Genomic DNA, 10,819 nt, shown 5'->3' on the forward strand with positions numbered 1-10,819 from the left:
TCAATTGGATAGGTGTAGCGACAGTTGTTGCTTAGGCGGTGACTTTAGTCTTGCTGTTGTATGGTTTTGTAAGGTTTTATAATAATTAATAAAGTGACCATATGCATCGCCCAGATGCAGAGGCCGGGGGTCATCCTCCTTTTTTAAAAAAAAAACAAATTACTATATTGGAAAAGGAGCAATGATACACGTATGAGGCTTTCATCCGACGCTAATCAATCGCCCTGGGATCAAATCGCACTTGGCAAATGAACGTAGGATTACCCTCTCATACGAAGATCGGACATAAAGTGTCGTATGCAAATCATGCAAAAAGTTAGAAACAATCTTCCAAAACTCTTGAACCAAATAGGCTTTGCATCATGATATTTTGAAGAAGTCTCCCACTCAATTTATCGCACTTTGACTTTCTTTAACATTAGAAATAAAATAAAAAAGTCAAGAACAAGTACAGGACGCCGCGTGGAGAGTGGTAGAGAGGAAAAACCACACACACCTAACAAAGACGGCATCAATCACTCTGACATGGAATTTGGCTGCCAGGACGACGAAAACATCTGCTACAGCAACAACCCCAATGATGTAGAGACCAGAGATTTCAGCCTCCTTTTCGAAGGGAAAGAAACAGTGACGATAAACATTAACGATCGTGCTCTCATCTACGCCCCACTCCCCATCAATGGATATCGTATCATAGTTGTGTCACAAATAGTGTCCCTTTGCCATGTAAGTTTACAGTTGTCGTAAACTACTGAGTTTTTTGTTCCATGTTGGCATGAATGACATAATAACCAAGTTACTTACACGGTTTTTTGTTCGACTTTTTACACGATGCTAATGACCCAAACACCGAATGTCGGCACTAAAATGTACTTGGAATGACAATGTGCCCTTTGTGGAGAGCAAAAGAGTGTCACCCGTGCATTTTCCCCTCGTGCCTTTCCTCATATCGTGTGGCGTGTATTAGAGTAATCTTTGGCCATATTGGGAACCTTGCTTCATTTCAGGATTGGTTTGCCATCCTTCACGTAGTGGATGGTGAGCGGCGCCGCAGCCTTTTGGATCTTAGGCGCGTGTACGCACTGTTGGCCTTGGTGGTGGTGTCCCTGTCTTGTACTTCTGGCTTCTGTACGTTAGGCAGGCATAAACGTGCCTTCTGTCTATCTAGCACTAAAATGAGTCTAGATATATCCGTATCTAAACAAATCTAAGATAAATAATTCGGAACGGAGGAAGTAGCTAACTTCTCCTCTTGCTAGTGGTGGACTGTGACACACTGCGATTAATGGGGGCACAGCGCCCACCCTCCTAAGAACTGTTTCTGTTCTTGCATATCTGAACTTCTGAAGCAATGCCAGGGCAGCTTTTCCCCTACCTCTCGCCGAATCATGCTCGACAACTTCAACTAGGGCTGGAGTACCGACCATCCATTGATGGGGAAGATATTAATGCGGGGAATCCAACAAAATTGCCCTCTCATGCAGGCATCACCCATCTTGGCAGAAGATGTAAGTGCCATTGTGTTTAAAGAACTAAGAACACAGAAAAGATCAGTATGCATCACATACACAAGTATTAACCAAATCAATAGGCTGATGACTACCCGGAAAATGCCAACGGAGGCCGAGCTCCAGGAAGCTCGGTATTTTTGAAAAAATCAAAAGTCATAATTCAAAGTTTCAAATAAATTAAAAAAAATCCATAGAAACTTATTAGATTTCCACATGCACGTGTGGAAAAATCATTTGAAATTTTTGTATTTTGTAGGCTGTACAAAAAAGACAAAATTCCGGCCCAAAAAAAAGCGGCCCATTTTAGAAATACGTTTTTGTCTTTCTTCTTTATGCCACGTGTGAAAGTATATGGTTATGAATCTTTGCACATACGCAATACACATATGTGAGAGTGTATACAAACATTTTCAAATTTTTTCATGCAGTGGAAAAACGTATTTTGAAAACGAGCTCCGTGGAGCTCGGCCTCCAAAAGCCCTCACTCGATGACTACCCCTTAACATAGTGTTTAGCCGTACAGTTAATAGCAGGCTCCATCTAAACTGCAAGGTGCTACTAACATTGTACTTCTGAACCACACATGTTTGCAAGATTGTGTGACCAACACGAAACATTACTTGTACTGATCTTCTAGCAAAAGGGGGCACATGAGCAGGAGCGGCGAATGACTAGCGAACACTACTGTTCAGGAAAAATGTATTAATATCCAAGCACTTCCATCGCAACATCCAGATGAAGCTCATTTCATGAGCGCACGCATAGCCCTGAGAACCATCCTATCTTCTTCATCAAGGTCATCCTCGTAGACGCCATTAAGGTAGCGGGAAGGATCACAGTAGTCATCATAGTCCTCAGAGTCCAGATCATAGTCAAAACCATACCCCATATCATCAGCATCAGTGTCATCTTCACCTTGGGAGTCACTGCGGTAACGTGACCATGTAGGTTCCTGAACCTGAAAGTCGTAGCCAGCAGTTTAGTCATGTGGAAGCATCACCGTATTTATCCTGCCACACTTTGCTCGCAGGGTGTCGTCCATGTTGACATTGAAGCAATGACAAATGTCAAGGGACTCCAGGTGCTGGCAGTTGTCCAGGATGGCTGTCAGTCCTTCGTTGGTGAGGTTGTTGCCAAAGAGCTGCAGAGAGCGTAGCTCGCGCATAGTTGCAACCCCCAGGGCTTCATCGTCCTTATTGTAGCCACTGGCTTCAAAATCAAAGAATGAATGCTTGCTCTGTCTGAAGCGCTTCAGCTGCAGGCATGCTTTGCCAACAACCCCAAACACACCACCCTCACCCACATTTGAACACAATGAAAGCTCAAGCTCCTCAAGCAAAGGGAACTTCTCTATCGCAACTGTGAAACCTTCGTTAGAAACATCATAGCAAGAAATGAGTCGAAGACTTTTGAGAGATGGTGCCCTGCAAATATAGAATTTGGGTTTCAGTAACCAATAATAGGCCAGGCAAAAGAAGAAGAAAACAGCATTAGGACACAACATAAAACAACCAGAATCCATTATTGTTTCTATAGACTGATGTAGGTAAATCATTGGGGCAGTTTAGACGATGACTGCATAGCATCACCTGTCCAGAATTTAGAGCGGTATTGCGAGATTTCACTTAATAACTATAATTGTTAGATTTGACATGAGAAACATTTCAGGGACGATAACCAGCTGGGCAACCTATAATTGCATGTTGCAACATCATAATACATCCTACAGTCATTGCATATGAGTTCAACTGAAACAATTCAAACTATCTTCAGTAGCATTATTTTGCCTGTTAATGCTCCATAATCCTAGAAAGTTATTTCACATGGTGTTTGTTCGAAACGAGAACAACGGCACACTCATCTATGTCTTGGGTAACTAATATGTCAGGGACTTGGCTGCTGACTGACAAGTTTTTGTTGGGAAAGCACGGTCCATTCTTTCTGGACGAAGGGTGGCAGCAAAAGGAATATATTCATGTGCATATTTGCAAGGCACAGCTTATTACTACTTACAGATAAGTACGATCATCAATCACCCAAGCATGTGCCTAAATCATGGTTCAAGGGAAATTAAGGAGAGTAAGACCTTAGGCAATATGAAGGACATCCAGTGACTTAATATATTCAGTGACATACCCATGAGTTCACAACCGACTATTCGCTAAGTGACATTCCATAATAGAATCGCATGGAAGTTCTTAGTGCTCCATAGTTGCCATTAGCTACCATATTTTCCCTTGTCAGTAAAGAATGACAAATTGTAAACAGTTGCAGACAAAAGAACAGAACAAATTAACCAATGTAATAGCTGCAATAATCACCCTTATGCTTTTTGTTTGTATCAGTAGGTTAGATGAAATTCTTAAATTAGGAGGAATCACCACTCATCCAAAAATTTGTACAAGTCACAACAAATGTACAGTACAATTAAATGATAAGATGCCAAGGCATCAAATCAGAACTATAATTATGCACCATTTTTAGGAGGATCCGATGAGAGCGTCCTGTGTGTGTGCACCTGTATGTTCACCATGTAAATACTAATGAAGTTACCCTTACTCAGATGTGCTACAAATAAGGCCTTCTTTGGTTCATAGGATAGAAATATCATAGGAATAGGAAAAACAGGAAAGAGATATCATTTGATGCGCAGGATAGAAATTTTTCCATTGAGTCAAGGCTAATTTTTTTTCCTTTGAAATATGAAGGTCTGGTTCCTACCCTACATACAAATAGGATCCATTCCTACAAACTAAAGGTCTCCAAACAAACTTTTTCCTACAAAATTCCTATCCTTTAATACAACAACAACAAAGCCTTTAGTCCCAAACAAGTTGGAGTAGGCTAGAGGTGAAACCCATAAGATCTCGCAACTAACTCATGGCTCTGGCACATGGATAGCAAGCTTCCACGCACCCCTGTCCATAGCTAGCTCTTTGGTGATACTCCAATCCTTCAGGTCTCTCTTAACGGACTCCTCCCATGTCAAATTCGGTCTACCCCGCCCTCTCTTGACATTCTCCGCACGCTTTAGCCGTCCACTATGCACCGGAGTTTCTGGAGGCCTGCGCTGAATATGCCCAAACCATCTCAGACAATGTTGGACAAGCTTCTCTTCAATTGGTGCTACCCCAACTCTATCTCGTATATCATCATTCCGGACTCGATCCTTCCTCGTGTGGCCACACATCCATCTCAACATACGCATCTCCGCCACACCTAACTGTTGAACATGTCGCCTTTTAGTCGGCCAACACTCAGCGCCATACAACATTGCGGGTCGAACCGCCGTCCTGTAGAACTTGCCTTTTAGCTTTTGTGGCACTCTCTTGTCACAGAGAATGCCAGAAGCTTGGCGCCACTTCATCCATCCGGCTTTGATTCGATGGTTCACATCTTCATCAATACCCCCATCCTCCTGCAGCATTGACCCCAAATACCGAAAGGTGTCCTTCTGAGGTACCACCTGGCCATCAAGGCTAACCTCCTCCTCACACCTAGTAGTACTGAAACCGCACATCATGTACTCGGTTTTAGTTCTACTAAGCCTAAACCCTTTCGATTCCTATCCTTTAATATTCTTCCAAAATTCCTGTAAACCTGGAGGCCTAAGACTATGTTGTTTGCTAGTACTTTATACAGCCCTATCCCAGAAACAAAATTTAGAAGCACCAATTTTGAATTTCTACGAAATTGTTACGCGGGCACCAAAGGGAACACAAAATTCAGCACATGTAAACGAGAAGTAAACCTAAAATTGAGGATCGTGGGGGATCGAAATCTCACTGGTCGCCGAGGTAGAGGAGGAAGTCGTCGTCGCCGGCGTACTCGCCCCAGAAGGCCTCGCACTGCCCCTTGCTGCGGCGGACGGCGGCCTGCGCCATCCCGTGGAGGTTGAGCTGGTAGAAGAGATCGGCGTGGAAGCGCATGTCGATGCGACGCCACAGCTCGGGTTCGTCGCGCGCGGCGCGGCGCCAGGAGCGGCACACCTGGCCGGCCCCCATCAGGATCTCGATGTGGTCGAGCTTGTGGAGAATGGTCGAGATGGCGACCAGCGGCAGCTCTGCCCAGGTCCTTGTCGAATTGCGGTGTCGGCGGCGGGTGCCTCGACGGCCGCGGCGGCGGCGACCAGAGGACGAGGGCATCGCACGGCGGGGTTGGAAGGGTTAGGGTTTGGGGAAGAAGGCGCGGGAATGGAGGGTTTTCCGACTTTCGTTCTTTCTAAATGGCTAAGCCATGCGTCGCCCACGGAGATTAGGCACCGAATTAAATCTTGAGATGCAAATGTTTTTCTTAGATTAGATCATGTCAACACTTTTTTCCCTCCAAATTAAGAGGTGTACCCACATTTTTACTGATGAAAGGAAACCAAAAAAACAGTACTCCTATATCCATGACCCAAATCTCATGCACTCTACCACAACATTCGGGCAAAATCCTAAAAATAAAGTCATCCCGTAAGGCTTTTTTTAAAACAGACAAATTAATCATCACACCGAACAATGAGCAACAGTATAAAAAAATAACTAAGAAAACAAAAAAAAATGACACTAGGATAAAAATGACCAAATTACCCTTTTTCGTCATTGATGCCCATCCTCTTCTTTTGTCAAAGAAATCATTGTCATACCAATTAGGAGTGCTGCCATGGCACGAAGTGTTTGTTGCCCTTCGATTATCTGCAGTCCGGCCCATTAAAAGAGCCAATAAAAGACTTGAAAAAACAACACACTAGGATCATGGGAGTATACATAATGAAAACTAGTAGAATTTCTAGATTTCCATAAAGTCCAGATTACTGTCTCAAATCCAAAATAACTAATTGTCTATGATTCTTGGGGAAACTGCAATCCAACCACTAAAATCTTCAATCTTGCAGGGATACTGTTAATTCCAATAAATCTCTTAACCACACCCTATATAAAATTTGCTACTACACAGTTACACAAGGCTGCATTTTCAGAATCACGCGTCACACAAAAACTGCATTTAAATATGTGTGATCACAAAAACTGCATTTTCTATCTTTACCTTTTCGGTTTCTCTTATCAAGATTGTCTTAAGTCAGTACGCCATTTTTGAAGACAAATCACACGAAAGCTTTCACCTTCAAAGGAATTTTTGCATACTTTCGGGTCTAAATCCGACAGATCCCTTGGTAGAGTATCCTAGTTAGGCCATTGGGATGTATGGTAACATGAGACAAGGTTTTACCCAGGTTTGAGCTCTCATAGTGGAGATAATATACTACTCATGCTCATGTATATTGTGATTGTGGGTGTACAAAGTGCAGGTGAATACCAAAGGATTGTAATGCGTCTATCGATGAGCCCGATCCCCGGCTTATATAGCATGCCGGGGATCTTAGGGTTACAAATCCTAGTTGGCTACCTCGGTGAAGGTAGGGTCTTTCACGGCTCCGGTATCTTTGGCTTGGCCAAGTCTTTAGGAGTCTTCGTATAATGCGTCATGGCCGCCTAACATGGCCGAGAACGGAACTGATCTAGGGGTCCTTAGCTTGGCGCGCCATGTTGGGAATTGATGAGGTGTGACTTGTGAGGCCCCTGGGGCGGGACACCGTCGGTAGCCCTTGAACTGGTCTTCAGGCTTGGCTGCACCTCGACATCTCCGGGCTGCACATCGCCTTCGGTCACCGGGCTTGAAAGAGGTTCAACAAAGCTTTCCCAATAGTGCTTTCATGTAACCGGCCTCCAGCCGCCAGGCTTCCTCAGTGTGATGTAAAACTACCTCGGCCATGATTTTGTCGGAGGAGATAGCCGACCTACACCGAAAAAATGCTTCCTGCACAACCAGTTGCCCACGAGTCAAACTCCCACGTTGCTTCGCCAAAAGTCACCCCGTCCGGTCCTTTTAGACTAGAATGGTCTCCAATCGTCCCATTGGACTGCATGACAGTCTTGACATGATAGATAACAGCGCGGGCGTGAGATAACGTCCTACTCAGGCCACACCCCATCAGTAATGGGTGTGCGCCTAGATCCCCACACAACAGCGACACCCTCGATCCCCACATGTGATTAACGTCGTTGTGGGGATGTGATGGGATTTGATACCACCCACGAAGAGAACTGATGGTTCGATATCTTGTCACTTTAAAAGAGGGTTTTGATGTGGTTTTAGAAAGGTCTACAACAATTATTGTGTCTTTCTAACATTAATCCTTAGAGAAAGAAAAAAATGGTTTTTGTAGCGATCCGACCTCAGATGGTCAATCTCTGTGCATAAGTGTCATCCCTGGATCGGCAATGCTGACACACACAGTACTCGAGGATTTATAACAGAGTTCAATCACACACTTATTACATCAAATGTCTCAAAAGAGAGCTTATTACAATAATATGGCTTAAGTCCATCTAAATAAGATAACATCGGAAGCTTCGAAGGGAAATGAGTCCATCAACTCCAACAGCATAGCTGAATGCATGACAACGACCTAGCGCATCTTACTCTTCGTCTGAAAACGCTGCAACATAATACGTTGTAGCCTATGTAGTTCGACATATGGAATATGCTGGCAGAATAACACTATAGAGCAAGGGCATGAAACAACTATAACTATATGCATACATGGCTAGTGGAGGCTCTATGGTTATTTTTGCAGAAAGCTTAGTTTTTCCCTACAACAAAGGAATATGTTTTATTTAACTACAAATTTTGTTGAAAACATCGAGAATGATAACCCCATCTCAACCCTAATTAATAATCAATAACCCAACAAGTTAATTAAGTAAAGTGATGAGATCAACATAATAATTCAAGCACTAGATACTCAAGATGTCCATAACCGGGGACACGGCTAACCATGATTAGTTTGTACACTCTGCAGAGATTTGCGCACTTTTCCCCACAAGACTTGATCTCCTCCATTGGATTTCTCACACTACATGATGTTTGAGAAACGGATGACCGAGACATAGTCTTTCAAAAGCATTACAAAACAGTAAAATGGAGCTACTCACGCCCTTCCACAGCGATTTGACGCCCTCGGCCATCAAATCAGTCTAATAGACGCTCCAGATATGGCATTCTTTCCGTCGCTCGTGCCTACATGTTTTTCCTTGGATCACCCGGCGCTGCCCACTTGGCACATCGTAAACGGGTTGCTGCTCCGCTGGCCAACCTAGGCTTTATGTGCTTAATTGGGCTGACAGGTCGGGAGAAATAGATTAGGCCCAGGAAAATGGTGGTAAACAACAGGCCCGTCAACTGCCGACCTAGGAGGCATCATCTCAAAATTTCTCCACCACACTGGGTGCGTTCTCCCCGAGGCGGCGGCGCGCGGTGTCGAGATCATTCCCCTCTTACGGCCAGTCCCCTTCCCCTCTCCCCTCCGCGAGCGATCGAAACCTAATGGCGCTCTTTCACTAGCGGTGGCAGTGGACATCGCCCAATTAGTGGTGGCTCCTCTCTCCCCCTTCCATGCAGGTACGTAATTGCCACCGTCCGCTCTCCACTCTCGGGGCTACTCGTGTGTTTGATTGTAAGACTCGATGGCAGGTTACACAGGCCCGAGAACAATGACGCCGTCTGGTGGTGGTTTCATTGAGATGGAGACATGGAGTCTACAAACAAAATCGATATCGGTGATTGATTCATGCTGTTTTGGTTTTGTTCTCATTGTGGTTGCAGCATCTCTCAACCACACCGTGTATATCTAGAGGGGCGCTTCACCAAGGACGACGGCCGGCGTCAAGATATTCATCACTCGCCTTACGTCGTTATCTTGCATCACCTCCACTTATGTATGCACCGACGGGGCCATCTCACTACCAGATTCCCCGTCGACCTGAGTACTGGATCTGGGCTTGCCTCTCCCATGGACATGATTCCCCAGGGAAAGAGGTGATTCACGCATGTCCCCATTCTCCAACACAACAACACCATCTTCCTGGTTGTGTCCGGAACAATTGTATTTCCGTTCTTGCAATGGAAGGGGTACGCCAGGTTCAAAAACAAAAAACACAACAACACCAACACTGTAGTCTTGATCTCCCCCCCGGCCCGCCCCAAGTATGTGATGATTGGTTGACGCTGCGATGGACTTCTGTGCTGCTTGGATTGTCCCGAGCTAACGGATGAACACTCTGCAATTCGTTCTTGCCTGTGGCCCTGTGCCTGGAGGACTTCCCTTCAGAATTTCAGATTATGCACTTGAACAAGGTATTTTAACTTCAGACCACTCCTTTTCAACCTCAAATTTGTGAATTTTTTTCTTATATACTTATATTTCGTTGTTATTTAGAATGCATGTTGTTGCCAGAAACAACTTTTGCCTCTTGGTTCCTGCTCGTGTGTTGTGTGCAGTGACAGCTGATGGCCGGTGTTGTCTGCTACACATGTCTGAATTCAATTAACTCCGTTTCCTTAGAGAGGTTGCCTAGGAAGAATTCAACTCGAGATTGTCGAGTAGAAAATGGATTCTACTGTGCTTTAAATCACAAACAAACATGACTTAATGTCTATAATTATCAATTCCAATTTATGAAAAAATCACTGATCAATGCTTAACAATTTTTTTATATGGCAATCCTCAAACTCGTCTGCATAGGGTACTTTACTGGTGCAGGGAACGTGGGTAGAAGGAACTTTGCTTGATCCTTTTTTAGCAAGTCATGAACCTTGGTTTAGCTGTAAATCCAAACAACCATTTTCTTCTCCCTGGATTTTGGGCAAATATGCTAGAAGAACCACCAAAGTTACGAGAGCCTCTTAGTTCATCTCACACCTAATCTTGGGAAGGACGACGTTTTTGGTTTTAATTGGTCCATTGAATTGCTTGACATCACATCACAAAAGATGATTATTCCATTTAAGTGTTTTTGTTTCTTTATTTTCTGCATGTAGTTGATATCGATGCATTTGAATAAAACAACATTCATTGCTAGCTACTATGCAGATTATTTTGATTGCAGCTAAAGCTACATTATTGGGTTCTCTATCCTTGAAGAAGCTTCAGACCTTCCATGAATCATTGAACTACTATGGATACCTCTTCCTTAGCACAGGTAAACTATTATGTATTTATATATACATGCTCAGGTTTCATACAACTATCGTACCGATCAGTAATGCCAAAGGGTGTTGTGCCTCATAAAATCCATATAAGGAACACTGCTTGGATAATTTTGAGTATACCCTCTGTTTCTACTTCCTCTCTGAAGATTTATCGTTAGCCTGCTTCTTCCGATGTGCGTGGCTAGCAACACTTTCTTCCAGTAATCTTGAAGCAAAGCACATGGGTTATGTAGAAACCCATTAGTCTACAGATCCTCGTGAAAAGTATTATC

General features: G+C 43.9%; 1 pseudogene; it reads right to left on the minus strand.

The window, feature by feature from the left end:
• Positions 1-1,900: 1,900 nt before the first annotated feature.
• On the minus strand, positions 1,901-5,736 carry LOC125524563 (annotated as a pseudogene).
• Positions 5,737-10,819: the final 5,083 nt, after the last annotated feature.

The sequence above is a fragment of the Triticum urartu genome, chromosome 7 (assembly GCF_003073215.2).
Source record: "Triticum urartu cultivar G1812 chromosome 7, Tu2.1, whole genome shotgun sequence".
NCBI lineage: Eukaryota > Viridiplantae > Streptophyta > Magnoliopsida > Poales > Poaceae > Triticum > Triticum urartu.